At 40.7% G+C, this 8,590-nt stretch overlaps 1 pseudogene; it reads left to right on the forward strand.

The window, feature by feature from the left end:
* Nucleotides 1-2,157: 2,157 nt before the first annotated feature.
* On the forward strand, nucleotides 2,158-3,190 carry LOC117081287 (annotated as a pseudogene).
* Nucleotides 3,191-8,590: the final 5,400 nt, after the last annotated feature.

Genomic DNA, 8,590 nt, shown 5'->3' on the forward strand with positions numbered 1-8,590 from the left:
TGTCTCAGATTCTGTGCTCACGTCAAGATTTTTCAGGAGCTCTTCGAAAATAATGATTGATGAAGCAGAGAACAGTAGAGAAGTCTCATGCAGGGCTCCAAGGACCAGGGGCTTATACTGGATCTGCTCTTCATGGTGTGATCTCAGGAAGATCCTTGGATTCTTTAAGCCTCAGCTGCTTATGTCTTATGAGGATATTACAATAGATGGTCTTTGAGGAACACATGCTAAATGTGGGCAATATTATAGTGAACCAGAACAGGCATAGCTTAGTTTTTATGGAGCTTCAGGTTTCATCAGGAAGGCAAATATATCATGTCCTAAAAATGGATGGACAAACTCTTAATCTTAAGTGTCCTCAGTGTGGTTAACAGAGGTTCTAGTTTTCCATTAATTTCCTTTTCAGGACAATGAAGGCTGTGGCAGCTTTTCTCTCTAAGAGAGCTCAGGATGGATGCATCCACTCCTGATGCTCCTCTGTACTCCCAGAGGAGGGTGTGTCTTCTTTCCACCTTGAGGCTTCCAGCCCCTGTGCATCCTTGTCTTTCCAGAGAAAAGGCAGCCTTTGTAATGCAGAAAGGGGCTCCTCCATTTGTTCCTAACTGGATTTCATTCACCTCTATTTGGTTCCGTTTGCTTTGTTTCTCATTCTCTGTCTGGAGTTTGTTTAGTTAGCTTTTTTTTCCAACCCAAAATTTTGACTGCCAACTTGGGTTAAATTTGAGAGTCACTCCTCTGCCTTCCCCCTCTATCGTGTATAATCGACATACAGTGGTGCTAGGTCCAAAGGGTTGGTGAAAAGGATGGACCTTGAGGCACCTCTGCTGGGTCCAGATCCACACTATGTAAGGCCAGAGACAAATAACTCATCTTTTTGTGCTCTAAATGCATTCTCTGCCGTACAGGACTAATACTAACTCTTACCTCCTAGGCTCTTGAGAGCATTAAGACAATCCCTAATAAACTCTCAATCAGCTGCTGTTTTTCAGCCAGATATGAGCTAGATTTCACCAGTTGAAATCTACATGAACATCTCTCTTTGCATTCCAAGCGCTGAACTTCTGTTTCCTCTCATGGACTCCTCTTACACAAATGTTTGCATCAACAGAGAAACTCTACCAAAGATCTCCTATGAGACAGAATCAAGTAGTTTTGCACTGTGTACCTCCAGCAGAACAGTTAAGAGTCCTCCAAAGATATTGCCACATTTCAATTACCTCTTTCAGCGGCACTCAGACCTCACCCGTGCTTACTCTTTCCTCTTCTGTATTGCTGAGCAGTTCAGCTCAGACCACACCCTTCCCCAACACTGTGTACAAAAGAGATTCTAGGTGCTCAGCAAAGCCACACCGAGTCCTCATTTCAAAGGCACATCAGTGGGCAACTTTGGGTATTTGGGCACATATCAATAATGCCTTTTAACACAGACAGAACAAATAAAATTCTGATGAATGAAATTTTTACATCTCATTATATGTGTGTGTTCTAATGCCTTTGTGTTTTTATTTTCCTTTTAATCCAAAGCTATCACTACCATTAGGCTCTTCATTCATGCATTTATTCACTGAATGAATATTTACACAAAACAGTGTGCTTCACATGGAGCCAGGCACTGGGGATATAAAAGTGCTCCTCTCTGTAATGATGGACACACACTGAGCCATTTCGAGCTCACCAGGCCCAGTCATCATCACATTTGTCCTAGCAAAACGTCACATTTTCCTCATGTCAATAATGCCTGGCCTTCATTTTCATCCATGATGACCACTTTTATCATGAGGGTGTCCACCTCTTTATCCAAACTCCTGCACCTGAGAGAAAATTTCTGACCAAGTCGGAGTGATGCTTGGATCCACAGCCCTGGCCAGTTGAGTGGGGATGTTTTGATCATAATGTTATTCTCATGTCAGTAGAAAAATTGTGTTGCAATAGAGAGATCCCAGGCTTTAGAGTCAGCAAGTACTGGATTTGAAACTGGAGTTGAGCACTCCTCACCTTTTGACAGGTGGCTTATTCTCTGCAAGCCTCTGTTTCTCTCCTGTGTAAAATGGGAACAATAATTCTCACATAATAGAATGTATGTGAAATCAGAGATCATACAGCTGCTGATCACATCTTGTTTGTGTTCCCAGGGGCACAAGACTAGGGGTTCTGTGCATGGATCCAACCATCCCAGCCTTGGGTACAGAACCGACATCAGTCAATAGGACTGAGGAGGCCCATCTTCAACATTGTGGCATGGAGATCATGATCCTCATGTTGCTGCTCCTCATCATTGACCTGGTCAAGCTGGCAGGAAATGCAGTCATGCTCTGGCTCCTGCATGCACAGGAACACCTTCTCCCTCTACATCCTCAACCTGGCTGGGGCCAACTTCCTCTGCCTCTTCTGCCAGATTTTAGAAACCGTGAATTTCTACAGTGACTTCTTCCTTTCCTTCTCCACCTATTTCACCACTGTGATGGCCTTTGCCTACTTTACAGGCCTGAGCATGCTGAGTGCTATCAGCATCGAGTGCTGCCTGTCCGTCCTGTGGCCCATCTGATATCGCTGCCGCCGCCCCACACACCTGTCAGCGGTCGTGTGTGTCCTGCTCTGGGCCCTGTCCCTGCTGCGGAGCACCCTGGAATGGATGTTCTGTGACTTCCTGCTTAGTGGTGCTGATTCTGTTTGGTGTCAAACATCAGATTTCATCACAGTCATGTGGCTGATTTTTTTATTTGTGGTTCCCTGTGGGTCCAGCCTGGTCCTGCTGGTCAGGATCCTTTGTGGATCCTAGAAGATGCCCCTGACCAGGCTGTACGTGACCATCTTGCTCACAGTGTTAATCTTCTTCCTCTGCGGTCTGCCCTTCAGCATTCAGTTTTTCCTATTTTTCTGGATCCACATGGATTTGGGAGTCTTATATTGTCATGTTCGTCTAGTTTCCATTTTCCTCTCCACTGTTAACAGCAGTGGCAACCCCATCATTTACTTCTTCATGGGCTCCTTTAGGCAGCGTCAAAACAGGAAGACTCTCTAGCTGGTTCTCCAGACGGCTCTGCAGGACACACCTGAGGTGGATGAAGGTGGAGGGCGGCTTCCTGAGGAAACCCTGGAGCTGTCGGGAAGCAAACTGGGGCTTCCCAGGGCTGCCTCTGCCCTGTCAGTCAGACGGGACTTTGAAAGCAACACTGCCCTGCCACCCTGACAATTATATGCATTTTTCTCATCTTTGTGCTTCAGATATGCCTCAATGATTCCCCCAATATCTTCAAATAGTTTTATTTTTAATCTCACATTTCTAGTTTTACTAAGATAAAGCATTAATTAAGATAAATAATAAGATAAAGCTGTTTAGATCCTTCTTCATATTTCCAACAAATTTCTCCTGTTATCTTCCATTAAATTTTTCTTACTGAAAACTTTTACTTTCAATTTTTATTGAAATGGAAAGAATTCCTGTCCAGAACTGGAAAGCTCTGTTTTATAACTATTTCCTACCTGACAGTATCGAAGGGAACATTCCTTACCTTTCTCTCAGACTACGTTCACCTAAAAATCATGTTTCCTTCTATGATTAGGGGTATTGCTGCAGGGAGGAAGCTCATTCTGGATAAGTGAGTTCTGCTGCCTCTAAATTTCATTGAATTCTCAGATATAGGGGAAAATAATGTCCTTAGAGACAGATTCTCTGTAGTCATAGAAATAGTCTAGGAAATTGGTTTTATGTAAAGTCCTCTGCTGTCATTTGTCCATGGCATGGTGACATGTTGGCCTTGGTTTCAAGTAAAGATAACCATGGTCCCTTCCCCTTGAGAACTAGTAAGTACTTATTTAGCTCTTCATGGACAAAGGGACGAGTGTAGAGTCTATAAATATGACAGGAATTCTAATTTGGCCATCTGCAACCTCAGTATTGGTTTCAATGTAGAAATTATCTTAAAACCATTTATCATTTGCTGACATTCTTTCAATTGTACAGGAATTCCTACTTCTCATTTTTGTACAAGTTGTTCTGGCTGTAACTTTCAGTTAGTTTCATGGCCAGCCACCATAAGAAGCAAGATTGAAGGTATCTGACCTTTCCGTGATAATGTCAATTACAATATCTTGATAATAGCTTATCACTGCAACATAATTCTGATACATGCTGCAATATAGATGAACCTTGAGAACATTGTGCTAAGCGAAATAAGCCAGACACAAAAGAACAATATTGTAAGTTCAAAGTTTTCTGGTATCCAATCTAGGAAAATTGATGAACACAGAAAATAGATTAGGAGGAACCTGATGGTGAGGGATGGGGAGAATATGAAATCATTATTTAACAAGCACAAAAATTTTTGTTTGGTAACAGCTACATCTCATTGGCAATGTACTTAAAGCTACTGAGTTGTATACTAAAAATCGTTAAAGTAGTAAAATGTATGTTATGTAAATTTTACCACAATTAAAACCATTTCATTATGAAAACTTAGGATCAGTACAAACTTCAGGACTCTTCTCTGCCAGTGGTTACTCCTTCCACAGGTAACTCAAGCAGACAGAAGAGACCACCAAGAGAAGATGGGACATCACAGTGGGCTCTGAGCTGCTCATAGACAGTGAGGATGCCCCTCAGATTGACCTTCACAGAAGGGAGGTGACAAATGTAATTTGAGTACTCAGGACACAGTATAAACTGGCTATGAAATTGAATAGAGCAATAGCAGGCTCTGAAATTGAGGCAATAATTAGTAGCCTACCAACCAAAAAAAGTCCAGGACCAGATGGATTCACAGCTGAATTCTACCAGAGGTACAAAGAGGAGATGGTACCATTCCTTCTGAACCTATTCCAATCAACAGAAAAAGAGGGAATCCTCCCTAACTCATTTTATGAGGCCAACATCATTCTGATACCAAAGCCTGGCAGAGACACAACAAAAAAAGAGAATTTTAGAACAATATCCCTGATGAACATCGATGCAAAAATCCTCAATAAAATACTGGCAAACTGAATCCAGCAGCACATCAAAAAGCTTATCCACCATGATCAAGTGAGCTTCATCCCTGGGATGCAAGGCTGGTTCGACATATGCAAATCAATAAATGTAATCCAGCATATAAACAGAACCAAGGACAAAAACCACATGATTATCTCAATAGATGCAGAAAAGGCCTTTGACAAAATTCAACAGCCCTTCATGCTAAAAACGCTCAATAAATTCGGTGTTGATGGAACATATCTCAAAATAATAAGAGCTATTTATGACAAACCCACAGCCAATATCATACTGAATGGGCAAAAACTGGAAGCATTCCCTTTGAAAACTGGCACAAGACAGGGATGCCCTCTCTCACCACTTCTATTCAACATAGTGTTGGAAGTTCTGGCTAGGGCAATCAGGCAAGAGAAAGAAATAAAGGGTATTCAGTTAGAAAAAGAAGAAGTCAAATTGTCCCTGTTTGCAGATGACATGATTGTATATTTAGAAAACCCCATGGTCTCAGCCCAAAATCTCCTTAAGCTGATAAGCAACTTCAGCAAAGTCTCAGGATACAAAATTAATGTGCAAAAATCACAAGCATTCTTATACACCAGTAACAGACAAACAGAGAGCCAAATCATGAGTGAACTTCCAGTCACAATTGCTTCAAAGAGAATAAAATACCTAGGAATCCAACTTACAAGGGATGTAAAGGACCTCTTCAAGGAGAACTGCAAACCACTGCTCAGTGAAATAAAAGAGGACACAAACAAATGGAAGAACATACCATGCTCATAGACAGGAAGAATCAGTATCGTGAAAATGGCCATACTGCCCAAGGTAATTTATAGATTCAATGCCATCCCCATCAAGATACCAATGAGTTTCTTCACAGAATTGGAAAAAACTGCTTTAAAGTTCATGTGAAACCAAAAAAGAGCCCGCATTGCCAAGACAATCCTAAGTCAAAAGAACAAAGCTGGAGGTATCACGCTACCTGACTTCAAACTATACTACAAGGCTACAGTAACCAAAACAGCATAGTACTGGTACCAAAACAGAGATATAGACCAAATGGAACAGAATAGAGTCCTCAGAAATAATACCACACATCTACAGCCATCTGATCTTTGACAAACCTGAGAAAAACAAGAAATGGGGAAAGGATTCCGTATTTAATAAATGGTGCTGGGAAAATTGGCTAGCCATAAGTAGAAAGCTGAAACTGGATCCTTTCCTTACTCCTTATACGAAAATTAATTCAAGATGGATTAGAGACTTAAATGTTAGACCTAATACCATAAAAACCCTAGAAGAAAACCTAGGTAATACCATTCAGGACATAGGCACGGGCAAGGACTTCATGTCTAAAACACCAAAAGCAATGGCAACAAAAGCCAAAATTGACAAATGGGATCTAATTAAACTAAAGAGCTTCTGCACAGCAAAAGAAACTACCATCAGAGTGAACAGGCAACCTACAGAATGGGAGAACATTTTTACAATCTACTCATCTGACAAAGGGCTAATATCCAGAACCTACAAAGAACTCAAACAAATTTACAAGGAAAAAACAAACAACCCCATCAAAAAGTGGGCAAGGGATATGAACAGACATTTCTCAAAAGTAGACATGCATACAGCCAACAGACACATGAAAAAATGCTCGTCATCACTGGCCATCAGAGAAATGCAAATCAAAACCACAATGAGATACCATCTCACACCAGTTAGAATGGCAATCATTAAAAAGTCAGGAAACAACAGGTGCTGGAGAGGATGTGGAGAAATAGGAACACCTTTACACTGTTGGTGGGATTGTAAACTAGTTCAACCATTGTGGAAAACAGTATGGCGATTCCTCAAGGATCTAGAACTAGAAGTACCATATGACCCAGCCATCCCATTACTGGGTATATACCCAAAGGATTATAAATTACTCTACTACAAAGACACATGCACACGTATGTTCATTGCGGCACTATTCACAATAGCAAAGACTTGGAATCAACCCAAATGTCCATCTGTGACAGACTGGATTCAGAAAATGTGGCACATATACACCATGGAATACTACACAGCCATAAAAAAGGATGAGTTCATGTCCTTTGTAGGGACATGGATGAAGCTGGAAACCATCATTCTCAGCAAACTATCACAAGAACAGAAAACCAAACACCGCATGTTCTCACTCATAGGTGGGAACTGAACAATGAGATCACTTGGACTCGGGAAGGTGAACATCACACACTGGGGCCTATCATCGGGAGGGGGAAGGGGGGAAGGATTTCATTGGGAGTTATACCTGATGTAAAGGGCGAGTTGATGGGTGCTGACGAGTTGATGGGTGCAGCACACCAACATGGTACAAGTATACATATGTAACAAACCTGCACATTATGCACATCTACCCTAGAACTTAAAGTATAATAATAATTTTAAAAAAGAAGAAAAAAAAAAAGAAAGTGGTAAAGAAACCTATTGTTTTCCATTTTTCCCAAAAAAAAATGCATTGATGGCTTTTATAACACTGTTCATCATATAGAACGCAGGCCTTCTGAATCCAGATTCATCGCTCTTCCAGACCCAGCTCTTTGCTGATTCTGTATCTTATGTATTCACGTTTGATTTACAAATACCATAGTAGGACTTGGCTGTATGTGAGGGTTCCTACAGGTCAGAGGAAGCAGGAAGACGGTGCTTGCAGCCAATGCTCCAGGCATGGGATTTAGATGTGATGTCATCGGTTCAGTGTGGGGGTTACTAGGAGAGTCTACCCTGAGAGTTTGTGGTATCGTCAATCGTTCAGCTTCAGCTAACAATTTTGTCCATAATGAGGAGCCCTGGAGAGTAATTTCACCTGAAAATTGAAACAAAGACTGTTGGCCCTCTCTGGGCAACCGGTTATTTTGATTTCAGTAATATTCCTTTTTCTTCTGACTGTAAGAATAAGCTCATATAAAATATCATATTATCTTTTAATCTATATGCCAAGTGTACAAACTTCTTTCCAGCATACCCCATGTTCTCATTCTCGGTGACTGCAGTATCCATGGAGGTAGTCCATACAGTGAATTGACCTTTCAGTTGTTTTTTTTAACTTTTCATTCTCAATGAATTGTAGACTAACAAGAAGTTACCAAAAAAATGGAGACTTCCTATATACCCATCAACCAAGCTACAGCAATAAAGACATGTTACATAAATGTATTATCAAAACAATGAAATTAATATCAGTACAATACAGTTATCTACAATACAAATCTTATCAGATTTCACTAGTATTTACATGTACTAATCTTTTAGGAGTGAGATACACCTTTGTGTATAATTCTATAATATTTTGTCACATGCATAGGTTCTTGTGTAGGTTCATGTAACAAAATGAATTCATATAACCATTATATAACCATCACCACATTGAAGATACAGAAGCATATCTTCACCACAAAAGAACTGCCTTGGGCTGCCCCTACTGTCATATCCATTTCATATCCCTTCCCAAATCCCTCTAATCACTCATCTAGTCCATGTCTTTAATTTTGTCATTAAAAGTGTGTGATATAAATGGAATCATATACTATCTAATGTTTTGAGTTTAACTTTTTTTTCTCAGCATAATGTCCTCAAGACCCACCC

The sequence above is a fragment of the Trachypithecus francoisi genome, unplaced genomic scaffold (assembly GCF_009764315.1).
Source record: "Trachypithecus francoisi isolate TF-2019V2 unplaced genomic scaffold, Tfra_2.0 Lachesis_group8, whole genome shotgun sequence".
Taxonomy (NCBI): Eukaryota; Metazoa; Chordata; class Mammalia; order Primates; family Cercopithecidae; genus Trachypithecus; species Trachypithecus francoisi.